At 47.1% G+C, this 18,817-nt stretch overlaps 1 protein-coding gene across 1 annotated transcript in view; it reads right to left on the minus strand.

Moving 5' to 3' along the window:
• The window catches only part of HMOX2 (heme oxygenase 2), a 36,046-nt gene extending 21,151 nt beyond the window's left edge, over positions 1 to 14,895 (minus strand). The window contains exon 1 of the mRNA XM_065411826.1: positions 14,832 to 14,895. The gene's annotated coding sequence lies outside the window, so the exon portion shown is untranslated. The remainder of the gene's footprint in view (positions 1 to 14,831) is intronic.
• Between the last annotated feature and the right edge of the window lie 3,922 nt (positions 14,896 to 18,817).

The raw sequence follows: 18,817 nt of genomic DNA on the forward strand, positions 1-18,817 counted from the left end.
AGGCATTTGCAGCGCTGTATCTCCGTGGTTGCAGCGCTGCATGTACTCCACCTCTCCGAGAGGAATAGTGAGTGCAGTGCTGCTGCTGCAGCGCTGCTGCGCCAGTGTGACCGCCCAATGCGCTGTGAATGGCCTCCAGAATTATTCGGCAGTATCCCACAATGCCTGTTCTAGCCACTCTGGTCATCAGTTCAAACTTTACTGCCCTGGCCTCAGGTAACCAACCATGTGACCGACCCTTTACATGCCCCGGGAATTTTAAAAATCCCCTTCCTGTTTGCTCAGCCCGGCGTGGTGTGGAGTGCTATCAGCGAATCTTTCCAGGTGACCATGCCTCCACGCGCCAAGCGAGCCCCAGCATGGAGCAATGGCGAGTTGCTGGACCTCATCAGTGTTTGGGGGAGGAAGCTGTACAGTCCCAGCTGCGCTCCAGCCGTAGGAATTACGTTACCTTCGGGAAGGTATCAAAGGACAGGATGGAAAGGGGCCATGACCGGGACGCCCTGCAGTGCAGGATTAAAGTGAAGGAGCTGCGGAGTGCCTACCGCAAAGCCCGCGACGCAAACGGCCGCTCCCCCCGTGACCTGCCGATTCTACAAAGAGCTGGATGCGATACTTGGGGTTAACCCCACCTCCACTCCGAGCACCACCATGGACACTTCAGAGCCGGGGGGGGGGGGGGGGAGGGAAGAGGAGGAGGAGGAAAACGGGAGTGATGGTGGTGGGCCAGATGGAGACACCCCGGAATCCCTGGAGCCATGCAGCCAGGAGCTCTTCTCGAGCCAGGAGGAAGGTAGCCAGTCGCAGCGGCCGGTACTTGGAGGACAAACAGAAGAGCACGTTCCCGGTAAGCGGTTATTTTTTTCGGGAAGGAATTTTTTCAGTGTGGGCTCTTTGGGAGAGGAGGGTTAGGCATACATGCCTAGATGCGGAATAGTGCATTGATGTGGTTTATCACATCACGGTAATCGGCCTCAGTAATCTCCTCGAATGTCTCATCCAGAACGTGTGCAATGCGCTTGCGCAGGTTTATCGGGAGAGCCACCGTGGTCCTTGTCCCAGCCAGGCTAACGTGTCCATGCCACTGTGCCGCGAGGGGCGGGGGGACCATTGCTGCACACAGGCAAGCTGCATATGGGCCAGGGCGGAAGCCGCATTGCAGTAGAAGACCCTCCCTTGCTTCCTAGGTCACCCTCAGCAGCGAGATATCGTCCAGGATGAACTCCTGTGGAAAATGTTGGGACAGTGTTCAGTGTAGGTGCCCCCTGAAGCTGTTGGCTCTCCCCAAGGCACAGAAACCCAGAGGTCAGTGCAGCCCTGAAACAATCAGTCCCCCTTACTCACCATTTTGAGGCTCCCATGGGATGTGTGCTCTGTTTCGGACGGGAAAATTATGCTATTGTGTAGACCCTGTGTGTTTTCTACTCCTTAAGTGCGGGGGGAATCAGTACTCTGTCTGGTATAAACAATGCTGCCTTTGTTAAATGTTGCATTTTGCCTATACAGCTGCATCAACCTTGAGACCTCAGCCGTCCCTCTTATCGCCTGCTCAGAGACTGCAAAGACTCAGGAAGAGACCGCGAAAAAGCAAAGAAGACATGCTGCAAGAAGTGATGCGGCAATCTATTAAAGAGAATGAGAAAGCACAGGACTGGAGGGAGAGAGAAAGCAGGATCTGCCAGGAAAACGCAGCGCACCGGCGGCAAAGCACCGCGCACCGGCAGCAAAGCACTGATAGGCTCATAAGCATCCTGGAGCGCCAAGCAGATGCTATCCAGGAGCTGGTAGCCATGCAGAAAGAGGAGCAGTACCGCAAACGCCACCCCCCCCCCCCACAGCCCTTGTCCCAAAACTCTTTCCGTTGTGCCCCACTGTCACCTCCAACCCACTTTCCCCAACTTCCGTGTTCTTCACGCCACCCACTGCCTCCAACACCAGTATCTTCACCACCCAGCCCTGAAAACCACGACCCTTACCCTCTGCACTCAACCCCCATCACCATGCAGTATAGCTGTCCTGAAGTGCAGCACTCACTGCACAGCACACCAGACAGGACATACGCGAATCTGTGATTGTACTGTTCCCCACTCCACCCCCTTGTTTCTTTTCAATAAATTTTTTTTTTCTTTTCAATAAATGGATTCTTTGGCTTTGAAAACATTCTTTATTATTGCATAAAGTAAAAGACTCCTTAGCCCAGGAAATAAACAGGCACTGCAGGTCTGCTTGTCTGCTTAGCAAACACTGATTCCTAAAGATTGGAACTACTGCACTTCACTCCCGTGCAGGGCACCAGATATCACTGCTGGTTTTCAGCCTCAAATTGCTCCCTCAAGGCATCCCTAATCCTTGCAGCCCCGCGCTGGGCCCCTGTAATAGCCCTGCTCTCTGGCTGTGCAAATTCAGCCTCCAGGTGTTGAACCTCGGAGGTCCATGCCTGAGTGAAGCTTTCACCCTTCCCTTCACAAATATTATGGAGGGCACAGCACGCGGATATAACTGCGGGGATGCTGTTTTCGGCCAAGTCCAGCTTCCCATACAGAGATCGCCAGCAGCCCTTTAAACGGCCAAAGGCACACTCCACAGTCATTCGGCACCAGCTCAGCCTGTAGTTGAACCATTCCTTGCTGCTGTCAAGGCTCCCTGTGTAGGGTTTCATGAGCCATGGCATTAACGGGTAAGCGGGATCTCCAAGGATCACAATGGGCATTTCAACTTCCCCTACCGTGATCTTCCGCTTTGGGAAAAAAGTCCCGGCCTGCATCTTCCTGAACAGCCAAGTGTTCCGAAAGATGCGTGCATCATGCACCTTTCCGGGCCAGCCTGTGTTAATGTCAATGAAACGCCCACGGTGATCCACAAGCGCCTGGAGAACCATAGAGAAATACCCCTTCCGATTAACGTACTCGGATCCTAGGTGGGGTGGTGCCAGAATAGGAATGTGCGTCCCATCTATCGCCCCTCCACAGTTAGGGAACCCCATTTGTGCAAAGCCATCCACTATTTCCTGCACGTTACCCAGAGTCACGGTTCTTCTGAGTAGGATGCGATTAATGGCCTTGCAAACTTGCATCAACACGATTCCAACGGTCGACTTTCCCACTCCAAACTGGTTTGCGACCGACCGGTAGCTGTCTGGAGTTGCCAGCTTCCAGATTGCAATAGCCACCCGCTTCTCCACTGGCAGGGCAGCTCTCAATCTCGTGTCCTTGCGCCGCAGGGTGGGGGCAAGCTCCCCACACAGTTCCATGAAAGTGGCTTTTCTCATCCGAAAGTTCTGCAGCCACTGCTAGTCATCCCAGACTTCCATGACGATGTGATCCCACCACTCGGTGCTGGTTTCCCCGAGCCCAAAAGCGGCATTCCACGGTGCTGAGCATGTCCGTGAATGCCACAAGCAATTTCGTGTTGTACACGTTACGCAGCTCGATAGCATCGTCGGACTCCTCACCCTCACTCTCACTGTCACTTTGGATCTTAAGGAATAGTTCGACAGCCAAACGTGACGTGCTGGTGAGACTCGTCAGCATACGCCTCAGCAGTTCGGACTCCATTTCCCGCAGACAGATCGCGCTGCACAGAAACCGTTGAAAGATGGCACCAAAGGTGGAAGGAAAAAGGAATTTCTGGGATGCGAAGCAATGCATCACGGGGCATTGGGACAGGACCCAGAATCCCCCGCACCTACGCCCCCTTCCCACAACCCACGGCGCCAGAATGGGAAAAGGTGCTCTGTGGGATAGCTGCCCATAATGCACCGCTCCCAATAGCGCTGCAATTGCCGCAAATGTGGCCACGACAGTGCGCTGGGCAGCTGTCAGTGTGGACAGACTGCAGCGCTTTCCCTACTCAGCTGCACGAAGTCAGGTTTAACTCACAGCGCTGTACATCTGCAAGTGTAGCCAAGGCCGAAGTGCATTATGAGAACTTTACACATTCCTTTCTAGTATCTGGAATTGGTCACTGAGACAGGATGCCCAACTGGGATGCCTGCCTAGGCAGATCTTTGGCCTGTACCAGTGTGCAAGTTCCTATGGGAACCAGTATAGAATATTTCTGCACAGAGGCATGAAATAGTAGCACTTCCAACCCCAAATTGCAGCTTCTAACCAAAGTAGTTTTAGGTAACGTGCAGAATAAAGAATGGGTGTTTCCACACACTTACCCCCCCTTAAAAAATATATATATATATATATATATGTATTGTACTTCAGGGAAGTGTTTCTAACTCTAAGTCTCAGCCACATGCCACTGGCCAGACAGGACTGAGCAGTATTTTCTTCAGAGTGCAATAGCAATGTCCCCTGCCAAGTTGCCTATGTAGTGAAGTGAGGCAGCCCTTGTTACAGGCTCTGTTCAGGTCAGAGACGAGGCTGCTGGGCTAAGAATGGCCTTACTTTGCAGTGTTTCAGTCACAAGCACTGTAACAAGAGTCTATATACTCTCCTTAGTCAGTTTTGCCCAGTGATTCAGTGACCACAATAAACAAAGCACAGTTAGGGTTAATTTTGCTGTCCTGTTCATAAAAGCACATGGGCGGTACCAATGAGTGTTGAGGCAAGGCCTTGCGCAACTGTACTATTTGATTGGCCAGCTTTCTAATGCTTTTGATACATATTACATCAAATTAAATCCTCCATTGTTCTTAGAACAGGAAGCTTCCATCAAGCCAGATGTGCACAAGAGATATCAAGTGGGGCCAGTAACAGACAGTTACAATGCATTAAACAATTCAACTATGTTGGTAACAAGTCTCAATACATAGCAGTTATGACAAATGTGTTATTCATGTATCTCACAATGGAAGCATTACAGTGAGGTAGGGACAGTAAGAGGTCTCAGAGAAATGCCATTTTCAAAGCTCTTTGCAGAATTAAATTTGGACAGGGAGTTAGAGGTAGAAGTGGCTGATGCCAGTTCTTCACACTTGTGTGTACTGTTAACAGCACACTGATATAATAGATTCTAGAATACTATAAATACTTCCATACTGAAGGACCTTAAAAGTCCTTTACTAACAATTACAGTAAAACACAAGGATATCTTCCATCTACCCGTTAACTGCAGCCATCTTGGAGATGGAACATGCAATCATCTAACCACATTACACAATAGTGTAGGATGATCGGGAATGCTACCCAAAGGAAACTGAAGGGTAAATTTAGGAAGGTAGAATAATTACCAATGTTGCAATTCAGTCAGAACACTGCACTAATAGCCATATTACCCTTGTGAAAAGGGTCGAAGAATTCTTTACTAGTCAGTACCTAGATTTAGATCTTACCCAAAAGAGAGCATTTCCAGCAACACAGTGCCCCCAAAGTATAATACAGGGGCATTGGTTCAGTACTGACTCTGGAAGAAAAGCACCAAAACCACTTCCTGACTGTCTGACACACACAGAGGAATAAACAATGTACTACTTCCAAGTGCCGACTAGCACAACCCTGAATAGTGTGCTAAATAACCAGCTGCAGCACAAGGTGAGGTTGCTGCAGGCAGCACAGAAGGTTTTGTGTTGGTTTGAAAGAAAACAAAGATTCTTCCTCATTTAGCTGATGCCGCACCAGATTAGAGCTAACCTCTGACAGTGGAAAGCAGGCCAGATGTGGCAAAACTGAAATGGGAAGAGACCACAAAGGACCAAGAAAATAGAAATTTTGTTGAAGATAGGAAAGCAACGTAGGTTCCTCCACAAACAGAGGTGAAAGGATAAAATTTGCACATACAGGTAAGTAGTGAGGCTGCAACATTCTAAATGAAGCTACCCCAGTTCTCTGAGAAAAGCTAGCAAAACAAGCATGCAGTGGCCTGGGGAGTCCAGTTACCCATGAAAACCTGTACATGATTACCTATTTGACAATATAAATTACAGTTACCGGACTTGCCATAGAAGATCAGTTCCACCATCTCTTTTGAAAACATAGGATACAAGATGGGCAGAAGAGCTTTTTAATGTAAGAAAAAAAAAATGGATGTGACAAGGCTTTCCATGATATCATGGGAAGGTGTTATTGTCACTCCAGTATGGCAGCTAGAACTTTGTTTCCTCACATGATTGTGTCTCCTCCAAGCCCACGTGTACAGTGTTGCAGTTGGCCAGGTGCATCATAGGGGTATGACACTTCCCATAAAAATATAAAACAACCACAGCCAGAAATAGAAGACTGGACCTGATGACCTTTTATTGTTCTCCTTTGTTGGGAACAGGTGGAAGGTTTCCTATGATTGCTAAGGGTAGATATTTGTGGACCTTCCCATCCTCTGTTCAAGATCCTGGGAAGGAACACATCTGGGATGGATGCTTCCTTGTCTCAGTACAAACAAGAGGTGATCTTTAATTCCTAAATGGTAGAGGAGTAAGCTGTTAATCATCTAGTTGGACTAGATACTTAGTAAGGCCAACATTAAACAAAAACAGGCCAACTGGATACATTCAGAGATGTATGCCTACAACTGATTTCAGAATAAGGATATTCCAAAGACAACATTTCTAGTATCTAGTACAGCAGCCAGTTTCTCCAGGAGTCAGCTGGAATTAAACTGCAGAGGTCTCCTCTGACCAGCAGTGATTGTGCAAAGAGGAACACATCTATGAATTGTGATTGCATACTGAAATGCTGACAAAGGGGAAAGTTGGAAATCCTGCAACATTAAAAAAATAATAATATAAAAATCACAATCATTATTGGTTTATTTTTAAGTTGTCCAAGTATATCCTGTGGTTTGACTAGACACCAGAAGGTTAATCCCATTGAGGAAACTAAATTCCCAGCAGCAATTTTTTGCCATTTACTGTAGGAAAATATCTGTTGCTGCTAGGCCACAAATTACTCTGGATTAGTTAACCACTGCTCAAGCAGTCTTCATTATGATTGATGCACTAGCATATTAGAAATTTAACAAGGCCTAGCAATGTTTGTTGTACCAACCAATTTCATTGCAGTAAGAAGATTGCTGTTGCTAGGCCCTGAGTGATTTCCAGAAATAAGGCATGTAGAAAAGAGCAATGCACTATTTGTATCTTGTTAATGGATTACCATGGTTAGCAGATTAAATACATTTCTAGTGCCTGGTTGCCCTCTGCTCAGCTTTGTTTCTTGAGTAGTACATTTTTATAACTGTTTACAGATACAGATAAAAATATAAAATCACTTGAGTCATTTATGCAATAAGAAAGCAGGCAGTGTGTTTTCTGGGCATTTCTACTTGCAGTGACATGGCATTTTACAAAAGTCAACTAATCTGTCTTCTCAACACCCCTATGACGGAAGCAAGAATTATCCTCATTTTATAAGGAGAGATTAGAACTTGCCAAAGGGCACACAGGAAGTTTGTGTCAGCATAGGAATTGGAACTCTGGAGCTGCTGATTCCTGGCCCTTTGTTCAAGCCATTATTTAAAAAGCTGCAGTCCTATTAAAAATAAAATATAAGCTGCCCAGCAGCTGTTGCTTCTCACTGAGACACAAAGGCTTAGAACTGAAGGGACAGCTATGAGCGATGTTTCAGGACATGCATGTTGAAGGTCAATTTACTGTTTGGAACCATATCACGGCAGACATTAACAGAGTCAGCCAAGCACTCTCCACTGTCCTCTAGGACTGGAAACACCAGCTCTAATAGAAAGTGAGGAATTTTAAGACTGGGGGGAGCAAAATGTTATCCTTGGACTTTATCATATTGCCCACAGTTGCCCAAATCTCGATTCTTACATGGCACCCATCACAGTGGAATCCAAATGTTTCACAAAAATTAGGAGTATACAAAGATATGTAACTCTTTCCTGTAGTCAACTGGGACCAGATGTGTGAGTTGAGTTATTATGGGAAGGCTTGGTTGAAGTGGGTTTTGCAGTTGGATCAGAAAATGCAAACATTCAGTCATCCCAGAGCGCATTCCAAACTCACAGGCTGTTCAATGAGAAAGCTCAGCCTTCTACATACAAGAGTTCAGATCTTGAAACTGACAGTTCCAGAGCAACTTGGCGATCATAGGAGTGCCTGATTTTGCAGCAGTAAGTGGTCCCTGTACTGATATGGGTCAATTTCCTGGAGGACTTAAGATGAGAACTGAAAAATGCTGAGTCAAATCTAAGTTAACAGGGAAGCAACTGCAGAAAACAGCAAGGATTTTCATGCTCTTGGCTGCTTGCATTGTTGAGAAACCTCATTGTTATATCCTGTGTCAAGTCTTCATGTTTTATTTTTTTAGATTGCAATGTTTAGGTATGAAATATCCTACAGAAAATTGACTATCAGACCTGGAGGTGTGACTGAGTTGATTCCAACAGGAGTGCGTGGAGTTCTTGTCAGCTGTAGATTAACAATCAGAGGGTAAACACCCTCAAAAGAAGGTGATGTTATAGAAGTGGAGAGTTCTTCAGAAATATTTTCTTCTATTAGCTTCACCTCAGTCTTTCCAAGAATTAGCTTCAGCCAGCTGCAGATCTCAGCCAGGCGCTTAGAACTTAAAGAAGGTGCTATCTAGCACTGATGTCAAGGCAACAGAAGGGATCTGTCCGCTTATTGATGACTTAAGCCCATACTTAAAAAAAAAAAAAAAAAAAAAGTGATTTGCTTTAGAGAAGAAATGACCCCCAAGGAGGAAGATCCTGGATATGGCAGAGACTGTACAGCAATGCTCTCAACCAGATGTACCCTGGGGGTATGCAGAGGTCTTCCAGGGGGTACATCAACTAATCTAGGTATTTGCCTAGTTTTACAACAGGCTACATAAAAAGCCTTAGTGAAGTCAGTACAAACTAAAATTTCATTCAGACTATGACTTTACACTGCTTTATATACTATGCACTGAAATGTAATTACAATAGTTATATTCCAATGGACTTATTTTATAATTATATAGTAAAATGAGAAAGTGAGAAAGTAAGCAATTTTTCAGCAACAGTGTGCTGTGACACTTTTGTAGTTTTATGTCTGATTTTGTGAGCAAGTAGTTTTTAAAGTGAGGTGAAATTTGGGGGTACGCAAGACAAATCAGACTTCTGAAAGGGGGTACAATAGTCTGGAAAGGTTGAGAGCCACTGTATCACAATGGGGTTCTTGTCCATGACTAGAGCTCTTAGATGTTGTGGTAATACAAATTATAAATAATAATGGAGTCCACCACAACTCCATGTAGAGGAACATTCAAGCCATTTTAATGCACCATCACTAATCCTGTCCATGTCTTTAATATACCCATCCAGATTGGGCCTTCAGATTAAAAAATATATATATATGAGGGCAGCTGCAGTCAGCTCCAGGTCTGAAATAAGGAGTCCTGACAAAATGTTAATGGGCCTCTTACATAACAAAGGTTGGATGTTCCTGTTAGAGACAAATCTGAAGTTACAGTAGCACTTAGCCACCCTAGACAGAAAATAGAGCCTTCAGTGCACACAAGGCAATGCTAAAAGTCAAAGCTGAAATGGTGAAAAGAAGTCCACTGGAGTCATGCCACTGTGCGGGGAGGATATGGCTCTGTCACAGGGAGGACACTGGCTGCTGGTTACTTCTGGCAGCAGGCAGTGCTTCACCCATACTCCCGACCCACTCACCACAGTGATGAAGAACTGTTATGCTGCCCTGGCAACGAGCAATGAGGAATCACCCCCGAAGGTGGAGAAGCCATGTACTCTCAAGGCTGGGAGGATCACAGCCACCACTTCCAGGAGGAAAACAGTGTCATGTGGTTGGTGACTCTCTTCTGAGGGGATGGAGGCACCCATCTGTCGGCCTGACATGGTATCCCAGGAGGTATGCTGCCTGCCAGGGACCTGTATCTGAGACATGATGGAGGGACTATCGAGGATCTGACTATTACCCCATGCTACTCATCCATGTGGGCACTAATGATACTGCAAGGTATGATCCTGAGAAGATCAGAAGTGACTACAGGGCTCTGAGAGTACGGGTGAAGGAGTTGCGGGGCACAGGTGGTGTTCTCTTCGATTCTTCCAGTCAAAGACAGATGCATCCTGAAGATTAATGTGTGCATGGGCAGCAGATATAAAATAGGCCTGGGGAGGCTCTGCTGCCGGACCCTGGTTGCAGATTTGGCAGGAGGGAATTTTTGCTTTTTATTATACCTCATGCAGGTTCCGGGGTGGCTGAGGAGATGGTAAATGCTATACTTAGCTTCCTGGATTCATCAGTAACACATACTGCCTCCTCAGCTGCCCTGGAACCTGCATGGGACATATCAAAAACTCAGGTTCTTCTTCCAGAAGAGAGAAGAGAAGAGCTTCTGAGTTTTCCCACAGGGCAGCTTAGGGTCTGACTCTGCAGAAGGGAGGCACAGCTGCAGCAACTCCAGCTAGCCCGGGACCTCTCCGGGCAGGCTGGGGAGGTGGGTGTGCTCGGGCTCCAGCTGGCCCAGAGCTCCTCTGGACATGGGGTGGAGGGGAGGGCATGGAAGGGACAGAGCCGGGGGCTAGCCTCTATCTGCTGCCCATGAATGCCTGGCTGCGAGCATGGTGTTGCCAGGAGGGCTACAGCTTTTTGGACCATGGGATGCTGTTCTGGGAAGGACTACTAACCAGAGGTGAGGTCCACCTATCGAGGAAGGGGAAAAATGTATTTGGATACAGACTGGCTAACCTAGTGAGGAGGGCTTTAAACTAGATTCAACAGGGGCAGATGACAAAAGCCCACAGATAAGTCAAAAACATGGAGAACTTGGAGAAGGGTCAGAATCTGGGGAAGCATGGGCTGTTATAGCAGGGATAAGGGAGAGAAGAGAACAGGGGGGGGGGAAATCAAATCAGTATCTTAGATGTCTGTACACTAATGCAAGAACTATGGAGAATAAGCAGGAAGAACTTGAAATGCTATTTAACAAACAACTATGACATACTTGGCATCATAGGTAATACGCATGACTGGAATATTGGTATAGAAGGCTACAGCTTGCTCGGGAAGGACAGGTAAGGAAAAAAGGGAGTAGGTGCTGCCTTATATATTAAAAATGTATATACTTGGACTGAGGTTGAGATGGGAATAGGAGACAGACTTGTTGAAAGTTTCTGGATAAGGATAAAGGGGTTAAAAAACCAGGGTGATATGGTAGGGGTCTACTACATTTCACCTAACCAGAAAGAAGAGGTGGATAAGGCTTTTTTTTTTTTTTTAAAAAGCCAACTAAAAATCATTCAAAGTCCTGGACTTGGTGGTGATGTGGGATGTCAAGTTCTTGAAATGTACTGGAGACAATTTTTTATTTCAGAAGATGGAGAAAGCTACTAGGGGAGAGGCTGTCCTAGATATGATTTTGACAAATAGGGAAAAACTGGTTGAGAATTTGAAAGTGGAAGACAGCTTAGAAATGGAGAGTTCATGATTCTAGGGAATGGTAAGGGGTGGGAAAACAGCACAATGAAGATAATGGATTTCAAGAAACTGTTGTAGGTAAGATCCCATGGGAAGTGGTAGATGTGGTATATCAACTTTAATATGGCTCTGGATACAGTCTCACATGACCTTCTCATAAACAAACTAGGGAAATACAACCTAGATGAAGCTACTATAAAGGTGGGTGCATAATTGGTTGGAAAACCATGCCCAGGGAGTAGTGATCAATGGTTCAGTGTCAAGCTGGAAGGGCATATTGAATGGGGGGTCCCGCAGGGATCGGTTCTGGATCCGGTTCTGTTCAATATCTTCATCAATGATTTAGATAATGGCATAGAGAGTACATTTATAAAGTTTGTGGACAATACCAAGCTGGGAGAGGTTGCAAGTGCTTCGGCAGACTGGATTAAAATTCAAAGTGATCTGGACAAACTGGAGAAATGGGATGAAATTCAATAAGGACAAATGCAAAGTACTCCACTTAGGAAGGAACAATCGATTGTATACATACAAAATGGGAAACGACTGCCCAGTAAGGAGTACTGCAGAAAGGGATCTGGGGATCATAGTGGATCACAAGCTAAATAGGAGTGAACGGTGTAACACTGTTGCACAAAAAACAAAAAAACAAAAACCAAACATTCTGGGATGTATTAGCAGGAGTGTTGTAAGCAAGACACGTGAAGTAATTCTTACGCTCTACTCTGTGCTGATTAGGCCTCAGCTGGAGCACTGTGTCCAGTTCCAGGCACCACATATCAAGAAAGATGTGGAGAAATTGGAGAAAGCAGAGAAGAGCAACAAAAAATGACTGAATGTCTAGAAAACATGACTGACAGGGTGCTGGGCAAAGGGTTGCAGATCCAGCCCTCTGTCACACCTGCTCCTCGTTAGGGGAACAAATTAGAGCAGGCTGGAGATAACCTGACCCTAATTAGGGAGACAGCTGCTACCTAATTAGCTTGGGGCTGCATAAAAGCCTTCAGGGAAGGAAGGCCAGGGGAGAGCAGGAAAAAAGGAAAGGCAGGGAATGGAAGGTAGGAGGTAGCGCTCCCTCCTGCAGACAGTGAAAGGCTACTTGTACATGGTGAAACAGTGGTGGGAACAAGCCTGAGAACAAAGTGCATCAGTGGCTACTAAACCAAGGGTCTCAGTGTGACTTTGTGAACCTAGCAGTGGCAGAAGTCAAGGGGGCCCTGCTGCACTCTGCTACAATGACCTATGAGGGGAGATTGAAAAAATTGGGTTTGTTTAGTCTGGAGAAGAGAAGACTATGGAGGGACATGATCACAGTTTTCAAGTACATAAAAGGTTGCTACAAGAAGGAGGGAGAAATATTGTTCTCCTTAACCTCTGAGGATAGGACAAGAAGCCTTGGGCTTAAACTGCAGTAAGGGCAGTTTAGGTTGGACATTAGGAAAAACTTGTTATCAGGGTGGTTAAGCACTGGATTAAATTACCTAGGGAGGTTGTGAAATCTCCATCGTTGGAGATTTTTAAGAGCAGGTTAGACAAACGCTTGTCAAGGATGGTCTAGATAATACTTAGTCCTGCTATGAGTGCAGGGGACAGGACTAGATGACCTCTTGTGTCTCCTTCCAGTCCTACAATTCTGTGCTTCTATAAAAGTGCACCCTCTCTTCCATACATGATACTTGTCAAATGTTTGCTCATTCAGAGCAAGCAATGCTCGCTCTCCCGTTACCATGAAAAGATTTTAGCCTGACTTTATAAAACAAACAGACATGAACCTCAGGACAAGTGCTCCAGTGAAGGTTTGGGAGGAGAAGAGCCACAAACATGCAGCCCTGCTTTCAAAGCTGCAATGAGCTCAGCTGGAAGAGAGCAAAATAGTATCACCTTCCTTCACTCCCCATGGACATGAAGAGAAATGACAGTACAAGGACTTGGTATTTTCTATATTTACATTTTTTTTAAAATCTCCATGAACATCCTCCCCTAACTTGTCAGTTTTGCAGTCCAAAACCGGTATGTCACCTAGTAACGCAAACTTAATATTCAATAAAATCCATTTAACTCAGTGCTAAATTGTGAGGTCCCATGTAGACATAGTGATGGGTGTTGGGACTTTTAACTTAAGATACCTTTAAGACTAACAGAAGTATTGCCTCTGGAGATTTCCATTACTTGCATCTGAAGAAGTGAGGTTCTTACCCACGAAAGCTTATGCTCCCAATACTTCTGTTAGTCTTAAAGGTGCCACAGGACCCTCTGTTGCTTTTTAACTTAAGATGTGACATGCACATAGAAATGTACACAATAGCCATTTCATTTTACTGAAGTCAAAGTCAGATTTCCCCCCACTCCCCTTCACCTTTGACAATTCTTTAGTTCCCAGGAAACAATGGCATCAAAAAACTTTATTGCACAAAGCAGCAGTGATGAGTATATCAGCTCCTCTTGCACCCAGATCCAGACATGTAACAGTGAGATTAGTCCCAGACTTTTAGTTACACAAGTAAAATTAAACCTTTTCTGTTCTTAATTTCAGATTATGCATGCCCTATTGTGTGTTTTATGGGAATGATTTAAGCAATAATGATAAGGAGGAGGGAAGTGCTTGACAGCCAGTGACTCAGGGAGACTCATCATAGAGAGTCAGTAACCAAAACCAGATGAGGAAGAGAAAAACGGTCCACTCCCAGAGACCAACAACTGGACAACCAGTGTGACAGGAGATGGACGCTAAAGCATCCCAAAAGATGAGTGCAAGAGAAGCGTTTCCTCAAACTCCCAGAAATGGCACCGCCCTTTCCATTAAGAAGCGGCAGGAAAAGCTGCGCCTAGCCCTGGGAGAAAGGAGAGACACCAGCCGGGACAATGACAATAGGACACAAGGGCTAGAGCCCACGCAGACGGTGCTGCTCAGTCCCCGGCACGTGCCCGGTGACACCCCCCGGGACATACTGGCGGGATGTGCTCACACGGGCACGTCTCGTCCCGCCCGTCAAGGTCTCCACCTACCCCCCTCGGGCTGAGGAGACGCGGTTCCAAGCCGAGGCGGTTACCCAGGCCGCTCAGCGGGTCACCTCGCGCGCTCCAGGCTGGACGCCCGTTGCCGAGGCACAGCTCGGCGGAGCCAGCACCCCGGGGCCCCGCCTGTCCCAACCGGGCTCCGAGGGACGCCCGCCCTCGATCACTCGCCAGCCAGAGGCGGCTCCGGGCAGTGAGCCCTAGAGACCCGCGGACACAGCTCCGTGGCGGGGCGGTCTGAACACTGCTCCCCGCGTCAAGCCAGCCCGCGCCTCCGCACCCCCACCTGTCAGGGACCCTGCACCGCCCGCAGCGCACGCCAAGGCTGGGGCCGCGCGGCCGGTACCGGCGGGGAGGGCACCAGCCTCACCCCGCGGCACCGACCCAGCCGAGAGACGCTCAGAGCGGGCCCTGGGGGGACATAGCGGCACCCCCTGACCCCGAGCCCGCGTCCCCGCTGGGCTAATCCCGCCCCCGCACTCACCCGCAGCAGCTCCTCTCAGCGCTGCAGCCGCCTCGGCCTGTTGGAAAAGGTGGGACAAAGGCCCATCAGGATAATTAATTATTCATGAGCAGGCGGGGCAGCGGCGAGTTTATAGGTAATTCAGCCCAGGCTGACGTGACGTATCCCTGACGTAACAGTCCCCACCTCTTTGCAGAGGCCCGCCCCTCATTTGGCCCCGCCTTCAGCCCGTGGATCCGGAGCGTTCCACGACGATAGTCTCTGGCTTTGCGGCTCCTGGATGGCACGTGCTCCCTTGCCCCAGCCAACACGCTGGCCCTGATTGTCACCATTAATGAGTGCCCAGAGTTCCCTGTCAGGGCTGGCGCCTCACTGCGGTGGGTACTATACACACATCCTAGAATAAAGTGTCTTCCCTTTTCTGTTCTACCCCTATCCCCAAGCTCACAGAATCATATCCTTATATGATTTTGTCACTGAGGTCACAAATCCCATGACTTTAAGAGACCTCTGTGACTTCTTCAGCTTCAGCTGCGCGCCCCAAGGCAGTGGGCTGGAACTGTCAGCCCCCAGGAGGTGGCGGGACCCCATGGCTGTTAGCTGCCATGGCTGCAGCGGGGGCTGGAGCTGTCAGTCCCTCCCTGCCTCAGGGCTTGGGCTTCAGTGTCCCCCCCCCCCCCCCAGCAGTCAGCCCTCCCGCTTCCCCCACCCTCCCATTATTTGTAGGAAAAATCACAGACAGATCGTGGGGTTCCATGAATTTTTGTTTATTGCCCGTGACCTGTCTGTGACATTTACTAAAAATAACTGTGACAAAATCATCTTAACCTTAGCAATGTAGGGCTGGAAGGGACCTTGAGTGGTCATCAAGTCCAGCCCCCTGCACTGGGGCAGAACCAACTAACCTAGATCAGCCCTGCCCTGACAGGTGTTTGTCCAAACTATTTTCCATAGCTTCCCTTGGAAGCCTATGCCAGAGCTTAACTGCCTTTACAGCTAGAAAGTTTTCCTAATATCTAACCTAAACCTCCCTTACTGCAGATTAAGCCCATTACCTCTTGTCCTACCTTCAGTGGAAAGACAAGTGATCACTGTCTTCTTTATAACAGCCCTTAGCATATTTGAAGACTGTTTTCAGGTGCCTCCTCAGTTTTCTTTTCTCAAGCCTAAACATGCCCACTTTCTTTAACCTTTCCTCAGAGCAGGGCCGCCCAGAGGATTCAGGGGGCCTGGGGTCTTCGGCGGCCGGTCCCGGGGCGGAAGGACCCCCCGCCGCAGGTCTTCGGGGCACTTTGGCGGCAGGTCCCGGAGTGGAAGGACCCCCCCGCCGCCGAATTGCCGCCGAAGACCCAGAGCGGAAGAAGCTCCAGGGGCCCAGGCCCCGCGAGAGTTTTCCAGGGTCCCCGGAGCGAGTGAAGGACCCCGCTCCAGGGGCCCTGAAAAACTCTCGTGGGGGCCCCTGTGGGGCCTGGGGCAAATTGCCCCACTTGCCCCCCCCCCCCCCCCCCCCGGGCGGCCCTGCCTCAGAGGTCAGGTTTTCTAAATCTTTTATTATTTTTGTTGCTCTCATCTAGACTCCAGTCTATCCACATCTTTCCTAAAATGTGGTGCCCAGAATTGGACACTACACTCCAGCTGAGGCCTCACCAGTGCTGCGTAGAGCAGTACAATTGCCTCTCATGTTTTATGACACTACTGTTAATACATCCCATTAGCCTTTTTTCGCAACTACATCACACTGTTGACTCATACTCAATTTGCCATCCACTATACCCCCCCGATCCTTTTCAGTAGTACTACCACCACCCAGCTAGTTATTCCCCATTTTGAAGTTGTGCATTTGATTTGTCCTTCCTTAGTGTAGTACTTTGCATTTGTCTTTATTGAATTTCAACTTGTTGATTTCAGACCACTTCTCCAATTTATCAAGGTCATTCTGAATTCTAATCCTCCCCTTCAAAGTGCTTGCAGCTCATCCCAGCTTGGTGTCACCTGCAAATAAATAAGCATACTTGCCACTTCATAATCCAAGTCATTAATGAAATATTGAATAGTACCAGACACAGGACTGACCCCAGAGGGATCCCACTAGATACACTCTCCCAGTTGAACAGCGAACCATTGATAACTACTCTTTGAGTATAGCCTTTCAACACATTGTGCATCCACCTTATAGTAATTTCATCTAGACCACATTTCCCTAGTTTGTTTATGAGAATGTCATGTGGGATTGTGCCAAAAGCCTTACTAAAATGAAGATATATGACGTCTACTGCTTCCCCCCATCCACTAGGCCATTAACCCTGTCAAAGAAGGAAATTAAGTTGGTTTGGAATGATTTGTTCTCACAAATCTATGATGGCTAGTCCTTATAAGCCTATTATTTTCCAGGTGCTTACAAATTGATTGTTTAATAATTTTTTCCAGTATCTTTCTTGATGCATCCATTATTAGCGCTCCTTCCCTTTTAAGTAGAGGAACCTACACTTTCCTTTGTCTTTCTCTTGCTCCTAATGTATTTAAAGAACTTCTTATTGCCTTTTATGGCCCTTGCTAAGTTAACTCATTTAGTGCCTTAGCCTTTCTGATTTTGTTCCTACAGGCTTGTGCTATTCTTTTGTATATCTCCCTAGCAATTTGTCAATGTTTCCATTTTTTGTAGGATTCCTTTTTGATCTTCAGGTCATTAAAGCACTCCTGATGGAACCATATTGGCCTCTTAATAGTCTTCCTGTCTTTCCTTCGCAGCAGGATAGTTTGCAGTTGTGCCTTTAATGTTGTCTCCTTGAGAACCAGCTAGCTGTCCTGTACTCCTTTTTCTCTTAGATTTCCTCCCCATGGGACTTTATCTACCAGTTCTTTGAGTGAATTTGCTAAAGGAAGCTTTTTTGAAATCCATCGGCCTTATTCTGCTGCTCTCACTCCTTCCTTTCCTTAGAATCATGAAATCTATAATTTCAGGGTCACTTTAACTCAAATTGCCTTCCGCTTTCAGATTCGCTACCAATTTCTCCCTGTTCCTCAGAATCAAGTCTAAAATGACTGTCCCCCCTGGTTACTTCCTCCACTCTCTGGAACAAAACATTATCCACAATAGATTCCAAGAACTTACTGGAAATTTTGTGTCTTCCCATATTACATTTCCAGCAGATTTTTGGGTAGTTAAAATCCCGCATTATTACTAGGTTTTGTGTTTTGGATATTTCTGGAATCCTCTGCCCTTAGTGAATTCCTTGGCCCCATGGTTCTCTGCCCCCTGGAAGAATGCTTCCTCTCTCAAGCTCCTCGTCAGCCTCCCAGGGAAAATCCTTTCCCTTCCCCCCACTGATTTTAAACATATTAAAACAGTAGTTCACAATCTGTGGTCCTTGCAGGGCACCCACACAGAGTTGGCTGGTTACATGCTGCTGGTTCTTCTTTTTGTCAGCTCTTATATTCCATTAGAGGAAATTAAAAATAAACAAACACTGAAGGTGATTTGTAAGAAATTTCGTCAGTTGCCCTGGAGATTATATATGATTTTGAATGACGAGGAAATCAGTCTGTTTTCTAGCAAATATAGGGGGATGAGGGAAAGGAGAGGGGCAGACAATTGTGCATGGGAGGTGGTGAAGGTTGCTAACAGACCAGGTAGATACAGACCAGGATTTGCCGTTTTACTCTCCCTGACGCTCAGTTACTCAGTGACACCAGCCATCCTTTGTTCTGTATCCAGGTTACATGTCCCTCTCTCATGGACAAGCCTTGAGTGTGTGAGGGGGAAGGTGTGGTGAAGAGGGTTTAAAAATCATGATTCAATCTTGACTATGGAAAGACTACTACTGTCTCTCATGGACAAGCTGTTGCTCTGATCTGAGCTGCACTAAATAAATTCTGGCTGCATAGACTAATTGGGGCACCTAGCCTCAGCCTGAGAACAAACACTGATTCCTGCCTTAGTTTCCCTGTAAATGCCACCAAATGGCAGACAACCCCAGAATGCAGCACTGTCCCTGTTCCCTTCCCCA

This window comes from Emys orbicularis, chromosome 10 (assembly GCF_028017835.1).
Source record: "Emys orbicularis isolate rEmyOrb1 chromosome 10, rEmyOrb1.hap1, whole genome shotgun sequence".
In the NCBI taxonomy this organism is placed as follows: Eukaryota; Metazoa; Chordata; order Testudines; family Emydidae; genus Emys; species Emys orbicularis.